Source organism: Harpia harpyja, chromosome 20, assembly GCF_026419915.1.
Source record: "Harpia harpyja isolate bHarHar1 chromosome 20, bHarHar1 primary haplotype, whole genome shotgun sequence".
In the NCBI taxonomy this organism is placed as follows: domain Eukaryota; kingdom Metazoa; phylum Chordata; class Aves; order Accipitriformes; family Accipitridae; genus Harpia; species Harpia harpyja.
Window position 1 is genome coordinate 18,738,492 of NC_068959.1, and position 17,741 is coordinate 18,756,232.

The 17,741-nt window shown below is 43.2% G+C and overlaps 1 protein-coding gene across 3 annotated transcripts in view; it reads left to right on the plus strand.

The window, feature by feature from the left end:
• KCNIP1 (potassium voltage-gated channel interacting protein 1) overlaps positions 1–17,741 on the plus strand; it is a 475,234-nt gene that overhangs the window by 302,281 nt on the left and 155,212 nt on the right. The window contains exon 3 of one of the 3 annotated variants that reach the window (XM_052772083.1): positions 14,804–14,895. The exons of the other annotated variants lie outside the window; for them this stretch is intronic. The gene's annotated coding sequence lies outside the window, so the exon portion shown is untranslated. The remainder of the gene's footprint in view (positions 1–14,803; positions 14,896–17,741) is intronic. 3 annotated transcript variants of the gene reach the window in all.

Here is a 17,741-nt window from a genome sequence, read left to right on the forward strand (position 1 = left end):
TGGGAATCTAATATCAGCCCATGAACTGCTATGATCCTCTCTATTGCAGCAAGTTTAAGGAAGTGAACCCAGCATGTTGGAGCTGGAGATGTCTATTTTGCACTGATTGCGTTTTCCTCCACATTAAATAAAGTAGCACTGCTTTGTAGCAGAATTTAGCAGCAATTGTTTGAGACATGCTTGAAAAGTAATACACACGCACTTTGAAACATCAGATCAAAAAGTCAAATGTAAAATACATTGCACGTTACTGTGCTTTTTATCAGACAAGAGTTTAACAACATTCTCAGCTCAAAAAATTCAAATCGATGCCATGTCGAGGAACAGACTCTAGGGACTGAAGACCATTTTGGTGGTTGCTAATGCAGTGATGATTTTCTGTCTGAAGTCAAAGGGATCAATAACTCCAGTTAGAAAGAAAACCCTTCAGGGGAAAGAGAACTTGTGTCAGAGGAGCTCACTGGACTGTTTAAGTAACAATATTTTATAGATCCAACAAACAAGCTATTCCCAGCCCAGTAAGCAACATTCCTCAGCTGCAGGTCAGGTACAGCAGAAATTAATTTAGCTCAATAATGTGTGTAGCTTGTAGTACCATCCACAGCATTACAGAATTAATTTGGCAACACTTCCAGTTCGGGCCTGGCTCTCCACAAGACAGCTCACAAAGGAGGATCACAGACTCACCCGTAACCACATGCAACACTTTGGAAAACACTATGTATAATATACAACCCATGTGGCTGGATAGAATCATAGAATCGGTTAGGTTCAAAAAGACCTTTAAGATCATCAAGTCCAACTGTTAATCTAGCACTGCCAAGTCCTCCACTAAACCATGTCCCTAAGTGCCACATCTACACCTCTTTTAAATACCTCCAGGGATGGTGACTCAACCACTTCCCTGGGCAGCCTGTTCCAATGCCTGACAGCCCTTTCCACCAAGAAATTTTTCCTAATGTCCAATCTAAACCTCCCCTGGCACAACTTAAGGCCATTTCCTCTCGTTCTATTGCTCGTTACTTGGGAAAAGAGACCGACCCCCACCTCACTACAACCCCCTTTCAGGTAGCTGTAGAGAGCGATAAGGTTTCCCCTCAGCCTCCTTTTCTCCAGGCTGAACAGCCCCAGTTCCCCCAGCTGCTCCTCATAAGACTTGTGCTCCAGGCCCCTCACCAACTTGGTTGCCCTTCTCTGGACACGCTCCAGCACCTCCATGTCTTTCCTGTAGTGAGGGGCCCAAAACTGAACACAGGACTCGAGGTGCGGCCTCACCAGTGCCCAGTACAGGGGAACAACCACCTCCCTGTTCCTGCTGGCCACACTGTTTCTGATACAGGCCAGGATGCCGTTGGCCGCCTTGGCCACCTGGGCACACTGCTGGCTCATACTCAGCCGGCTGTCAACCAGCACCCCCAGGTCTTTCTCTGCCGGGCAGCTTTCCAGCCACTCTTCCCCAAGCCTGTAGTGCTGCATGGGGTTGCCGTGACCCAAGTGCAGGACCCGGCACTTGGCCTTGTTGAACCTCATAAAACTGGCCTCAGCCCGTCGATCCAGCCTCTCCAGATCCCTCTGTAGAGCCTTCCTACCCTCAAGCAGATCAACCCTCCCGCCCAGCTTGGTGTCATCTGCGAACTTACTGAGGGTGCAATCAATCCCCTCATCCAGATCCTTGATAAAGCTATTAAACAGAACTGGCCCCAAATCTGAGCCCTGGTGAACACCACTTGTGTCTGGCCACCAACTGGATCTAACTCCATTCACCACCACTCTTTGGGCCTGGCCATCCAGCCAGTGTTTTACCCAGCGAAGAGTACATCCGTCCAGGCCATGAGCAGCCAGTTTCTCTGGGAGAATGCTGTGGGAAACGGCGTCAAAGGCTTTACTGAAGTCCAGGTAGACAACATCCACAGCCTTTCCCTCATCCACTAAGTGGGTCGCCTTGTCATAGAAGGAGAGCAGGTTAGTCAAGCAGGACCTGCCTTTCATAAACCCTATGCTAATAGGTGTTTCCCTTCTGCATCAACTGTAACAGGAAGGTTTTATCCATCCCAGCAGATCAATGTCTGCTTGAAATGTAGTCACAAATGAGCATCACTTCTGCCTGATTAAAGCATGTCAGAGAATACTTCCCGAAACAGACCATCCAAATAGCTGGAACTGGGAAAATGTTTGTTGATTAGGTTGTGTGTTTTGCATTCACATGTAAATGGTAGTGAAGGACCTGATGGGGGTCGTCTCAAATCCGTTCTCTCGCAGAGCTGTTGATTGCCATTCTCTCATCTCAATCAAGACCTAGTGATGAGCTGCATATATTAAATGCTAACTATGGTTTCAATTTACATGTTGATGCAAAGTATAAATTCAGCATATGAAAAGGTTTTCTGCAGAGACTTACTCGTAGCCTCACAGAATGAGTAAGAAATTCTGTCCCTCAATGTAGTAGAAATGTACTAGCAGGTGGGGACTCCTGCACTTGGTGGCTGTCTGCCAAAGGGATATTCTTATTTCTGAAGAAGGGAGGACAGTCCTTGTGGAGGGAGGAGTGTTGAAACTGCTTCCCGATGTAGTGAAGGCTCAGAAACCCTTGGGACATTTGGATGACAACTCAGGCAAACTCTGAAAAGGGACAGAATATGGAAGCTAGTCTGCTGGGGAAGGTGTGCAGGCTGCCTGCCAGGACAAGCCCAGAGCCCAGGCGTGAGGTAAGTGCCTGCGGTTCTGGGGCTGGTGAATGAGAAAGAAAGGCAGGTTTCTGAGAATTACGCTGTGTGAAATAGCTCAAGTGTTATTTTCCTTTCCTTTTTAGCACCTGTGTCTTTGCAACTTTTTTTTTCTAACTGTGCCTATTGTGTGTGGTCTAAATACATACTTTATATTTTTAAGATAACTGACTTGAGTGAAGGCTTATTTTGAAGTAAAAGGAGAGCTCTGTTGCGATGGCTGTAGTGATGCTTACAACCGACACGTTTAACTGCTCATGCAGAGCCCGGGACAGTGGCACATTGCTTCCAGAAGGCAGCAGGATAAGTGCCCACTTGACCACACAGGCTGCTTCAGGAGCTTATAGTGGGAGACTCTGAAAGGAAGAGATAACTTCTGGTGCTGGGGGAGGGACACCCCCTGGCCTTTGGAAAGACAGGGGACACCTCTGCAGTCAGCATGGTCTGTGGCAGAAATGTGTGGCTGGCAGCCTTGGATTTGAGAGGATTTCTACATATGGTTCTGTGCACTCGTCTACTCAAAGTGGGGATCACCAGCATTTAGCTTCATCTGAGACTGCCGCTGGGAATGATTCTCCTTAATTTGCTTTAGCCAAGCGTATCTCTAACCCTACAAAAATGGCTTGTCTCATTTTTTTTCCTTTGTTCTCACAGGTTCCTTTCTTGCCATGCAAATATTGATCTGGAATCAGCATAGGCCTAGTTCTACTCCCACAGACCTTGCAGAATAATTTAGAAGGAGCGCACTTAAAATAACAGTTGTTTTGACTACCTCATGCTTAATATGAAGTGACAGTTCTTCTTAATGGGTGTTATCAAATCACCGTTTTGCATAGACTGTCTTACCCCTATGGAGGGATATCATTCTATGCTTAGCACTTGAAATAGGATTTTAAGTTTAAATGCTGTATCCAGATCTCTATATTTAGCTCTTCTTGTTTCAGAGGTATTCAACTTGCAAATCCCTATGCTTCTATTTTATATAAAGCCTATTTCAGATATTTGCATTTAAAATTAGGTTGGACTTATGCAAAAGGCTCTGCATAGCATAAGACAGCTTGCTTTGGAGACAGAAAAGTAGAAAAACCTCCCGCTGAAAAGTAACGACCAGTAGTTCAATGCATGATCCTCAAAATGTGCGAGAGATGATCATGTCTCACAGTGCTATTTTTCCACTGTGACTAACGCCCCCGTTCCAGTCCTGTTCCCACCCGATCTTTGCCAGTGCAAAACACTGTAATTCATGCATGGAGCTATACCCACAGATGCGGATGCCAAAAGCACTTAGCAGCCTGTGATTCAGTTCAGCAGACTAGATAATGCATCCTATACATAAAGAAAAATATGCTTTTAGTCTACTACTAACCTTTTTTTTCTCTGAAAGGAAAGGAATTATCTGAGCAGGGTGCTCCTCTTCTCCAGGGCAACAGCTCTGCTGAGATGAAAATGGTGGTGTCTGTATATAGCCTAGCCAGTCCTTGGGGTAAATGTAGCTCAGATAGAGCGCTTTACTTCTCGCTCCCACGTGAGCCACAGTGACATCAGTTTAGCTAAAGAGTGCTCATCCATTCTTCTTAATCACAAGCAGTGATTATTCTTGCAGCATGGGCTGGTTTCTGTCTCTGATACAGTATAAGCACTTCTAACGTTGCTGGGAAGCAGGGAGTCATTGGGATACTTCCTAATGTCGTCATTACAACAGAGGGAATCTGCAGAGACCCCTGCAAAAGGCAGGACTTTTGCATGAAAGCTACTGATCACTGTAATAGCCTCCTTCTCTGGAGAGAAAAATGGATGTACCTGGAGATGAAATCCAAGGAGAGCCTGAGGTACTTTATAGCTATAGTTTACAGAAATCAGCACCCAAAGAACATCTGTCAGGCTCTGGGAATCTGTCTTTCTGTAAAAAGGCCTTGTGACATGGCTGGACATGCTGTGGGATGTGGAACGAGTGAAGCGGGGCATCTACTGCCAGCTGTCATACTAGCCCTGGAGAAGGAGGGAAAACAGTCTCTGCTCTTCTCACCACCTGGAATAAGACAAGACTGTTGCCCTAGTTTGCAGGGACAGCTTTGTTGGAGTTTAAAACACTCTGATGCTGACCTGATGAACTAGAGCAGCAGTGTCCCATCAGCTCTGTTAGGAGCCGTAAGACCTATTCTAGTGGTACGTTTGTCCAATTTTTCCTCTTTATTGAGGGTCTTTCAGAGATGGACAAGGAGAGGGCTAGTGGGCTGTGTACACTGGGTGAGCAGCCCTCTTTGGTCATGCAGCAGGTGGGCATCCAATTCCTCTAGACACTAGACTGTTTCCAGGGGCTCTTGGGTGTAAAAGGTGGTTAAAGTGGGCTCTGGTTCACATGAACTACTCTAGAAGGTTGAGCAGTAGTGAAAGGGGTCTCATTTCACTACACTGGGATTTTGTTGCATCATGGAAAACATCCATCCTCTGGCTTGGTGGATTATCTTCATGTGACATCAGCAGGCTTTCATGATGACAGTAACTTGTGACCTGTGTATTCAGTGAGCTGTACTGAGGATCAAAAAAACATCCAAAAAGCAGCAGCAATAGATGCAATACCTGCCTTATGAAGAATAAACTCACAATATTATAGAGTGCAGATGCCAGAGAATCAGGGCTATAGGATGTAAGATTGGAGCTCCATCTCTGAAACACCTGGTGGGTGGCTTTCCCTGAAGTATCGCAAGGCATAATAAAATGCTGTTAGCGGCTTATCAGCTTGCATGCACTGATCACTGGACAAATACTGAGAGGTACATGGCTGTTAAAGTATCAGCTTTGTGGAGCTGTTATTATGACAGGAGATATCTAATGGTAGATTCCAATTCTACTAGCAAAAGCAAACCGTCAATAAATAAGATTGTTTTGACCAAGATTACACTGAAGGGCTAGGGTAGTGCAGTCCCTACTTGGGAAAACAGTTCAAATAAAAAGTTAAATGCAACCAAATATGTCCTGCAACATCATTTCAAAATGGAAGCCAGAACACTGGAACATTTTATGTTTGTTTTTATTTTTAAGTTGAAATTAGCTATTGAAATTGGTACCAGTCAGAAACAGATCTGATTGACCTCAACCTAGTAAACATAAATGTATTTTTATTTGTCTTTCTTTTCCTCTGTGACTTTTGAAGTGTTGGTAATTTTAAGGTTTTTTTGAAAATGGAGAAGAATGCTGGTCCCCATCCCTGCAAGGCAGAGAACAGCTTGAATTTCATGTTTTCAGCTAATGGGAGTAGTGAGTCCTTTCACTCCAGAGTCGGCTTTGTGGGTGGACTGCTGTAATATGCTGGTAGGATATCTAAATTACTCCCCTTTTATTGTGTGCTTTGTCACTTTGAAAACCATGCTTCATTCTTGTGAGCTGTATTTCCTAATATAGCAGAAAGAATGAGAATCTTTTGCCTTCTAATTTGTACGCAGAAGTTTGAATGAAAGTGCTCAGGACCAGCTGTTTTGCTAATTCAGTTAGCCAGCTGCCTCTGTTGTCTCTATCTGCCTGGCACTAGTTGATTTTTTTTCTCATTTCCTTCCTGCAGCAATTGCTAGGGTTAGTCGTTGAGAGCTATTACTTCATTTTGTGAAGTAGAAAGTTGTTTTCCACATTTCTCCACATCCAGTTGTTTTTACTAATTGCATCTAGCCATCCACAGGACTGCAGTTGCCTTTTAGGTCAAGAAGCCTGTGCTAAGTTTCCACCCACTGGCATAATTACATTCCACTTGAGGAAAAGCAGTGATTTTGCTGGGCAGTGTGTCCGTGTGTCATCAGCGTGGCAGCGTGGGTGAGGATGCTGCAGGATTCGCAGGCAAGAGGGACACCAGGTGCCTTACACTGGTTGCGAGTGAGGAGCACTGGGATGGCCTCGGTCTTTCGTCCCTTGAATTGTATCTATAGCATGTTGTAAAGTAATCTTACTGAAATGAGGCTGTACAAACCACTTAAAATTGGGGCATGATTTAGGTACTGCATAGTAACTAAAAAAAAAGGAGATTAAAAACCCAGAAACTTTACACTTACTGCAAACTCCTGAACTTTAAACATCTACATACTCAAGAGGAGATTTAATACTTTTTCTCACTTTGATGCTATTATGACAGAACACTTTACATCATCTGAGCTGCCCAAGAGTGTGAAATGGGGATGGCCTTTGAGATTGTAGGAAACTCAAAGTGGAAATGAACTCACTGGAGATAGGTTAGTTCCTGTAAGTCACTTTATGAAAATGTTTCTCTCAGTCTGTTAAGATTATCAGCTGCTATGCTAACTGCCTGTGATAACACAGGAAATTAAAAAATTGTGGTAAGAAATCTCAGGCTGCTTATTAAGCCTTTTTTAACTGTCATACAAAACCAAGGGAGCAATGTTCTCAAAGGAGGATTTCCTAGTCTCTCAGAAGCACAAATATCACCGTAGATGGGGCTGCATTTGCTATCTGTGTAAGGGAAAAAGTTGTGGGTGTTTATTTTCTTATTTTTCTTTTTTAATGTTCCTGATAAAAATATTAAAAAAAAACCCCATAAAAATCATCAGGTAACTCATTTTTATTTCTTGTCTTTGTGACTGGAGTCTCCACAGTTGCATATTGGCAAAAATAATGTCTGGGAATTATTAGACAAAATGTACCTTTAAGTCTTTTTCTCACATCTGTGACAGAAAGTCATATTGTTTGGGTGTTCTGTAAAAGCAATTGTTGCCATAAATATTGTGAGAGAAGGACTAGAGTAAAAGAAAAGCTAGTTGTTACAGCTTTGGCCTTGGCTTGTCTGTTCTTTGGTCCAGTCAAAGACCTGAGGGACTCCATCTCCAGGGTTCCCCAGATGCACCTTCATGCTTTCATGAAGTGTTTCATACTGTAATGTTTGATGTTGATACAAAAATGGTGTTGCAGGCACAGTTCAGCTATATGGATTTCACTAGGCTTGTAGGGAATTGCCTTTGCTATAGTCCCTCCTCCTTCGCCCCTATCCACTGGTTCAGTCCAAGGAGGAGGAGTTTCCCTGGAGTAAGGAAAGGGTGAAAAGATAATGCTTCCAGGGAAATGTCTCCAATCACTTAGGTCTCTACTGGTTGTAAATTATTGGCTGATAATGAAAAGGCTTGGTTTGTGTGTTGGGTTAGTTGAATAAAAGCAATATTAAGGACAGCCTTAAATACCATAAAGCTAGGAGCTGCATGGCTTTGCTTGAAATGTGTTAATTTACGGATGGGTACTCTGCAAAATGTTCTGACCTAGCAGTTACAAGGGATGTAGCTTGTTCAGTGTAGCCACTCACTTTTCAGAAGATCTTGCTTTCACTTAGGGTTTTCTGTGTTATCCATCACTGCAGCATCTCCAGACCTTTTTCAAATCATTAATTAGGCATGTGCTCAGATATCATCAGCTAGAAAGCTAAGTATATCCTTAAGCACTCTGAATAGAGATGGGAATACCCATATGCCTGAATGCTTTTCTAAATGGGGTTAACCATGTGGAATATAACCTATCCTGTAGTATTTGCACTATGACGATTTGTCTTTGGTGCAGTGGGCTATCAGTAATGCTAAGATGAACTGTGTGTCCATCACACAGTCTATGCCCTTTAACTGGGTAGTTCCTGGACTCGAGGTTGTTTTTTCTCTATTCCCACTCCCCAGAGTGCCCTCAAAGCTAAAGATGTTTAGTTCATTGGCTGTGTTAGAGGTCAGACATAAATGACAAAATTTCCCTCATTTCCTGTAAGTTGTGAGTAGTTAATTCCAAAGGAGTCAGGCAAGGAAGAAAGACGCTTTGCTGTGCTTGTAGAAAAGCTGAGCTTTGCTGGGTGTGATCCTTGCTGCCTTATTCTGAGCTTGCAACAGACGGACAGAGGGTATCTGGGGGCTCTGGATCATTAACTTGACTGTGCAGTAACTGCCATCAAAGTGGACCTCATGGGGGACCTGTGAGAGTTCGACTGTAGATCCCTGTGTCTCTAGTGTGGCCCAAGGCTCCCTGAGGTGGACCCTCTGGCTGGTATCTGCTTCCTTTTTCGTTTGCTGGAGCAGCTGGCACAAGGCCTTTGATCTTTGTGACAATGGCCAAGCAGGGTTTGCATATACAAGTATGGGGTACTAAAATATCACATTACTGTGTGTATCTATATCTAAGGTAACGGTTTTATATCCTTAGGAGGTATAAGAACGAAAGGAAATTGTCACAGGATAACAAGTTTTGTTTGGAAATGCAAAGAAATTCAAAGTGGAAATACAAAACACTGGCCAAGTATTTAATGTGTTTGCTGCAGATTAACTATTTATTGTTTCTGCGGTCTGGAGGTCTGGTGCCTGCCTATGCCACTGGCAAATGTTTGGTAATTTACTCTGAAAGGTGTCTGTATTATTATAGTTTTTTTCATAAAACAACCCTGAGAATGCAAGCTGCTTTAGCTTCAGGGTTGTGATTTCTTTCATGGGATTGTCAATGTAGTCATAGAGAGAAGCTGTTAAGAAAGCACCAGAAAGTGGATTATGTAGTGAAAAAACTGAGCCCCTCTCCAAATGCTTTCTTTGTACCTGGAAGAAGATGTCTTAGCGGTCTATAAAGCAGACTTTCTAATAATGAGGAGTTTTTGCTTTTCTTGCTTTCCTCCTAAAAACTGTGAAATCCAGTGCGTGTATATCCAAGTGCTACTGCCAGAATGAGCCCATTACATGGGCACTGGTCACTTAAAGATAGGCCTGCACTGCCCAGGAGAGAAGTTTGTATCTGAGTAAGTCCTTTGGTTTTGAGTTACTTTCCCAAACTGGGTATAAAAACAGAAAGAAGGCTTGAGTGTTAAGGGTGCAATTTTCCAGACAGGCAATATTAAGCAATGTAGGGCCTATAATTTTTGGCAGTTATCAGAGACTCCCTGCTGACTCTAAGTATATGTTTTACGTTACGAAAGAAGGTAAGATCAAGACATCTGCTCTAGCTGGTTTTAGCCAGAAGGCAATGCACCACTATCCTTTGACTTCAGGTTAAAAGGTCTGTTTCTTCTCCAACAATTGGTCTGCAGGTAACTGTTGTGTTTAAGCACCTTGTCTTGTCCTTACCTCACATAGTCTTCTGCTCTCCCAAAAGGAGAGAAAAATGCTCTTTAGGAGACCCCTTAGTAAGGGACCAATGAATATTTTTAGTAGTCCTGACTTGGAAGTTCCAGTGCCATGCTAGACAAAAGAGGACAAGGAGCAAAAGCCATAAAGGGACCTTGTGGATGCTGCCAGCTGCTGGCACAAATGGCCTCTCAGTATATTTCTCGCTTTTCAGTCTGGACTTCGTATCTTTATCTTCTTCCTACATCCTCATTTTCAAGAGCTATCCTTTCATCTCCTTGCAGCCTAATGTAGTAAACATCCACATCAAACCAACGCTTCTCACATTTCGTTGCACTCTCCATTATACCCCTCTTATCTTTTACCCTAGTCCATCCTTCTCTGTGACTGTTACCCTTCCGTACTCACTAGAAGAGGCTCTGACTTACATCCTGTTACTGCCAGGGACAAGCATGGTCCAGGAGATGTCCTGTGGCCGGGACAGGCGCTGGGACAGGCACTGTGATGTTCTTATCACCTCTCAGCACCCCTTTGCCAGCAGTTACTTTTAAGGGCAGAAATTCAATAATGCAAATAAGATGGAATGTTTCACTATATTTGCATGTTTTAACATACATTGACTTCATTTGAATGAAAGTTATAAATGCTTTGACTTTGAGCCTGGCGAGGCTGTGGTATGAAATAAGCCTTAAAGAATGCTCTTGGCTGGAGCTGGCATCTCCCTGGGCTGCAGGCCAGCCAGTCTTGGCTGCTCCCGTTTGGTGGCACCCAGAGCTACGCTGGGGCTGAGCTCTCTGCCTCTTAGCTGTTTCCTGCCATTATCTGGCATTGCGTTGGCTGGGGATCGGGGAAATTAATAAATAAACCAAAACAACAAAAAGAAGGAGGTCCTGGCTGCTCCTACCTGCTGCTTCCTTGCCTCTGGCTTCCACATTCCTGTTTCTGACTTCTGCCTGTTGCCAGCTATGCTGAGCCTGCCGCTGCCCAGCCCTGCGCAGGGGCAGAGCACCCACTCAGCCGCACGCCTTAGGGTGCTGACAGCTAAAGTCACCCTGGGTTGGGCTGGGCGAGCAGCCTGCCGCTGCTTCTGCTCCGGGAGGTGCAGACCAGCACGTGCGCTGGAAACCCAGCTCACGTTTTTCAGTTTGCCGTCATCTACTGGGGCATATTTGCTGGGCTGTGTGTACTGAGGATCGGGCCACAAATGCAAATTTCTGTAGGAAGGAAGACGAGCTTTTTCAAGGATTGCGCATACAAGCATCAAAGTTTGTTTATTTGTACGGTCCCATAAGGTTATTGTAGGATTGCCCAAGCAGTCCCTTTGAAATTTGGAGAGCAAATTGGTGTGCGAAGTCAGTAAAGCACGAATTGGAGTAATTTATTCGCCGGGAAAGGAGGAGGATTCCTCGCAGAGAGAAACCTCAGTTTCTCTAGGTATCCCCATTCTTCTGTCTCCTCCTGCAACGCGCATCCCTCGCATCGCTGGGCTGGCGGGGGGCGCGCAGGGTCCCCGGCAGTGTGGAGCAGTGACAGCAGAGGGCAGCAGGACCCCGCCGTCGCCCAGCCTTCGCTCGGGGCCGCCCGGCAGCGAGAAAGCGGCTGGAAAACGTGAGCCGTGCGGGAAAGGTGCAGATTCAACAGGGAAAGCTGCAACGGCGCTTTTCTGCTGGAAAGACTGCTGCGTCCTTCATTAAGTTTGGACGCCAGGAATCCGCGGAGGGTTGAATTGTATCTGCCATTAACCGCCGGTGTTTGACAAATACCGACTAGCGGATTGCCCTTGGAGTAGGATCGAAAGGCAAGTTGGAGAAAGCGGTATTGCCAAGCTAAGGCTGACTGCTGGCTCTTCGCTTTTCTTTCTTGACGATTATATCAGTGCCACCAGGTGGGGATAACATCCTTTTTAGTTTTATATTGGATTTTCCTTTCCTTCCCGGTTCCTTACTGGGGTTGGGTCCTCCAGCAGTGATTGAACGCAGCCCTGGAGGGTTGGGATGTTCGGTGTCTGTCCGTGTCTCTCAGCACAGCTCTGCCAGGAGGTAACCTGTCCGAGAGCCTGCAGGCCAACTGGCGTTTTCCACTAGCCTCTTGAAGGTAGTGCCTGGATCAGCAGCGTAGTGGTAACATCTTAAAGTAGATAAATGAAACTCGATTGATGACTGAAGAGGGCAAAAGAATAAGATACATTTCTTTGCGTTTACCTTTCATTCATCACTGAGCTGACTACCTCAGAATACCTCTTGAGACAGGGCGGTGCTGTCTTCATCGTGGACGGAGCACTGACGCGGTGGTAGTTTTCACAAGTTAGACTTACCCGAAGTCTCATCAGAAGCGTGTGGCAAGTCTCTGCTAGCCCAGCCAACGGACAGTGCTTCCTCACACCTGGGGGAGCTCAGTGCTGGTTAGTGAAGGAGTTGCTTCCCTTCCAGCTGCCGTTGTGTTACTGCACGTGCTGAGACCTCAAGGACGTGGAGTTACTGCGTTGTAGTGCGTAGCATTTGCATTTGAGTAACCTGGATTTGGCAGCTCTGAGAGACTGATTATTTCAGATGCTTCTGATAGCATACAAGTATATTTTTATTGGCTGATAATGTAGAAATCCATGTGTTTTAATCTGAAGTCCTTCTGTATCTCTTTAACTGAGGCCATATCCTAAATAGCAAGAAAGTTTTGTATCACATTAGGGAAGCATTTCCAGTGCTTTCTGAGTAATCTCTACATATATTTAATTTTTCATATCAGCTGATGCAGATGTCCTTTTCCATAATATTCAGAATTGAATGTCCATCTGGTCAAAAAAGTATCCTATCTCCTATCCTCCTACTATGCTGTGGTTATCACTCAATATTTGTCTAAGCAACGTTGGCAGAGCCTCCTAGTACCAGGTTCTTTATAGCAGTGAATCAAGTTAGTTATTTTTAAGTCTATTATGTGTATATATGTGCATATCTCTTGTGTTTAGATAAAGATTTCAGCTCTTGTAATGGGGGAAACAATGAGTTATCACCAAATCGGGATAGAAAGCTTAGCCTGATATTATTTCATCTTATTTTTTTCTCTTTTTTTATTTCTTGTATCTCTAGCAGAGAGGTACAAAACATCCTTTTCTGTTTGCTTCTCCCTGTTTCTCAAAGAGCCCTTTCAACCACAACATCCTCCCTGAGCTCCTTCGCTGGAGTGATTAGCATATGCTTATGGTTTTGCCCCACTTTCCAAGAAACCCTTTGCTTTGTGGATTCTTGCACAGATGTTGCTTTCTATGTTAATGTAAGACAGAAATATAACAGAAATGTGAATTGCACAGCAACTGCCAACCAGAATATGGCCCCACACACATGCTGTGAAAGCAATGGTGACAAGATACACAGCAGGAACTTGGGAACAAGCTTATCAGGCCATTACATTCTTCTTCAGGTTATAATGTTTACGTTCTCCTTTTCAGAAAATGGCAGATAATTTTTTTTTATATATATATTATAAGCAAAATCACCAACAGACACTCTCCTGTATAGTGTCAGCAGCCAGTCCATGTACTTGTTGGCATGCCATCAGTGGCATGCTGAATCTTACAATTTCTGCAGAATTTAATGAAGGAAAAATACCCTGGAGGTGCGCAAGAGAATAATATAAAACAATATTTTCAATGGAGGATGGACAAAGTAATGTCAGGTATCATGGGCTTCTGCAGACTTGTCTTTGTTAGTAAATTGCTTATCAGTTTATGCCTCCCTGCAGGGCTTGCCTCCTGGGGAGGAGGAGGAGAAAGGTGACCAGGCGTGCCCATCTGCCATGGGGAGACACACACGCTCTGGATAGTCAGGTCCTGTGTACTGGTAGAAACATAGCAGGAAAGTCTCCATCTTCCAGTCTCTGAAAAATAGGCTGATATTCCCTACAGAGCTGTCAAAATACATGGACACTGGGGACAGCAAAACATCTCCTTAGTTGGGTTGTACCGTGAAAAGCTACAGAGACTACAGTCTCTTCAGAGATGTGCAGTGGTGGATGCAACCCCAGTGCTGCTGGGTGGGAGCTGCACAGTGGCTGCTGTGTTGCTTGTGCTAGAGAATGCTTACTGCAGCATCTGGGGCTGTAGCGTGATGGTGTGTGGAGACCTTGTGCACAGGATAGCCATTTGTGTTGTTATCATCCTCGGGATTTATAAAGGGGTGCACACTGTGGTTTGGTGTCTAGGTCATCAATGCGTTGGGCAGCCAGTGGTGTTGGAAATCTGTGAAACGCAGGGTGGGATGTACTGCATGGAGCGCTTTGAGTTGGAAATTGCAGCCTTCCACCCATCGTGGGAGAGGCCCTTCTCCTGATGCTTATTAAACCACCATTAATGAATTTACTGTGCTTTGGCAAGTGGAAAAAATGTTTGTCTCAAACATTTTTTACCCAAATCTCCTTCTGTAAAGAAAACTGCTGGGAGACTGATGTAAGGATATTGCTATAAAAGCTCAGCTGACTCCACTCGATAGTTTGGAGTCCAAGCACTTGCTTCCATTGTAGAACAGAAGTTCACCATGTGGCTGGTGGCTTATTACCTTTCTTCTACTTAAAAGCTCAATTAAAAGTGTACAAACCCATCTTTCCTAATCTGCTCATCCTTGCACTCGGTCATGTAGTTTTAAGCAATGCTGCAATACTCTGTTGCGTTGTGAAGCAGCAGGGGAAGGGAAAGCCAGGGGTGGGACGCAAGATTATATGAAGAGACAAAACAGTACTTTGTAATAAGAAGAAAGTCAACAGATATTATGTTTTGCCATTTGGCAATGCAACCTTTTGTAATTAAATTATTGGGATGAAAAAGGCTATCTTAGTTATTTAAGGGCTAGGGAAAAAGTACAGTCAAATAAATAATTCATTATACTGCAAAAAGTTATTTTAACTTTAAGTACTGTGAAATTTTTCAGGGGTCCCTTATTTATTTTCACTTCTCAGTGACAGATTTTTGTTAAGTTTGAAGCTGTAACCCAAAATTTGTATTCTGTTTTCTTGCAGGTAAGTCTGGATTGGTCTGTTTGAACTGTGCAGTTTGGGAATGTAAGTGAACAAAGTAAGCCTTCTTCAAGCTGTCCCAGCCTGTTAACAAGGTCAGAGTGTTGTCTTTATTTTTGAGCTCTAATACTTTAAATTAAAATGGAAATGGAATGGATAACATAATTGCAGATTGATATGGCTATGCAGACACAATGTGATCTTTCTGTTTATGTCAGATGTGAATGCCACAGAACAAATATGTGTTATTGAGAATTATTATACAGGCTACTGTTTCTCCACTTCATCCTTAAACCAAGAGTGGGTGGAGATAATATGAAATATTCATGTTACTGATATTCTAAAGGGTAATACAGCTTTTTATAATATTTTTTCATTGATCATTTACATGGCTTCTCTAGTTACGACCGATTCCCAGATCTAAAAATTTCAGTGCCTCCTCTTGAATAGGGCCAAGTTAACAGGTCACATGCTGAAAAGCTTACTTTGTGGATCGTTCAGAACTGATTCTCTTTTATTGATCACCTGGCAATAGGATCTTGCTATAAGTCAGTAAGATACTGCTGTTGGACTGGCATGCTTTGCTTCCTACCTAGCCCTTGCTCTGTGACAACTCCTGCTAGCAGTAAGAAACCTCTTAACCTTGCAAGCTTCCTTGCATTGGAATGAGCAGAATCCATTGAGATGGTGTCATGTTTATTGTGTCAGAGTTGAAAATTATTTCCTTTTAATTTTTCTTCCTCTCTTTTCTTCTCCCATTATCTCCAGGAACAATTAAATTCACCTCTTGTCAAATTCTGGCGTTGGCTTTCTTTTGAAGTGTTGTCTGTGTGAATCAAACTGCGGCTTCTTTAGAAGTGCATACTGTGAAGGATTCTGTTGTCCTAATTTCTGATTCTTATTCATGTACCAGTACCAGTACCAAAAATCTTTTTGCAATATTTCTGTACGCCCATGCTGTGGTATCTGTTCAGATCAGTGCTATTGTAATGCTAATTGCAGGACAGATATTGATGATCAATACACAGAAAATGGTACACAAGGCACGTTCTCCTGCAGTCATTTGTGAAGCTTAAAACTGTTCACTTTCCAAATATGGACTTTTTTCATATTTCAGCTGGACACTGTAAAAGGTACTCACTGTCCTCAAATTCATTGATTAGTTCTGCACCACTCTAGATTTTTTGCATTTGGTTATCTCATTTCAATTGCTATTCAGATCAGCCAGCAAAATTTTATATGAATGCTAAGAAACTTCTTATGCTTGGCTTTTTTCCTTTCCTTTCCACTTCTGTTGACTGATGTTAGGATGTTTTTTATCAACTGAGAAAAGGGTCCATCTGTTCTTTACAGCTGTATCACCGCTACTGTTTTGAGGATGAAATAACAAGAGAGTGTTTTCCCATGCTAGTGAGTGCCTCGCTTCTGGAGTGAAGCTGAGATTTGAGGTGGTAGCAAAATGTGTTACTAGATTCACATATGCCGTATTTCTCTCTCTGAATGACCTATAGTTTTGTAGTAGATGCTGTATTTTTTTCTTCTGAAAGATTAAAGTGCTTTTGGTCATGCTCACCTGTCTCTTTGGACATACTAAACATAGCATCCTCAATATGCATTCACATCCACTTTTGAACACCTTCTGGCTACCAGTTTTATACCTTAGCTTGCATCCTGCACTTGGTATAGAATAACTGATTCACCACAGAAGGGTTACGCTTTTGAAGCCTTTTGAGTCTAACTTTCCATTTTTGGCTTTTGAAATCAGTTTCGCTTCCAAAACCTGGGTGAGGAGGCTCTTTTCCTCTGCAGCAGTTGATCAGCCACTAATGCATGTGTGTACTATTGACTCTGTCATGACGTGATACTTCTGTGCCTTTCATACACGGCATACTGAGCTCATCCCTTAGGTACCCAGCTGTATTCCCCCTCCACATTCCTTAGATGCCCTCATCAACCTTGGCTTGGGGAGTTCTGCACAATGAGCAGTCTGCACACTCCTTAAACAATTTATTCATCGCCTCCAAGAGCAATAAGCATCACTTTGAACCAGGCACATTGCACATTATCAATGGAATAAATATACTGTAGTGTAACAAGGCTGTGTAGTATTTCTCATATTTTAAGGAACTCTGGAACAATTAATGGAAGAGGGGTTGGACGTGAAAATGCCATCGGTCATGTCTCATTGCAATAAAAAGCAGGCTTGTATTTCAGCATTTCTGTTTGAAATTTATAAATGCCTCTTTCAACGGTTTTTAGATGTAAGTAGATAAAAAGTTATTACACGTGAATATGAATACTGACAAATAAAAAAATAAAGCCTTAAAAATAAACATCTGATGCAGTCGTAAGTTATAAGCAGCATTTTGGAAAGAAGCTCCATTTGAAAGAAATATACAAAAAATAACCTTCTGCAGATCCACTGAAGTCAAAATTAATATTCAGGTCATATGGTCCTTACACTGGCTGCAAAAAGGATGCTGAGGCGTTTAGGAGATAAGTTGAAAATTAATGCTTTTGAAAATGCTGTCCATATATAGCCATTGTTTACCCCAGCATATCTCAGAACTCAGCACTATGGTAGATTTCATCAGGCTTTAGAATTTGATTTTTAAAAATACACCTCTTCTGTAAGCCTCCCATAACAAGTAATATTCATTTGTTGCCCTCAGGCTAATGATAATATATGAAGAAAAATACTCTGCCTTAAAACAAAATGAATCCTAAAACCCAGAAGACTGGGATTGGCAGTTCTCTTCAGTTTGTGTGGCGTCTATAGAAAGCTGCACTGTCAATTTAGACCTTGGTAGACTGCGAAACAAGGAGCCTTGGGAAGTATGTATATGTGGGAGTCCTTCATATGAAGGAGAATTGTTATGGGAAGCATCTATTCCAGCTCACCTGGTGGGCTGTGCTCTGAGGATTGATTGCTGTATCGCAC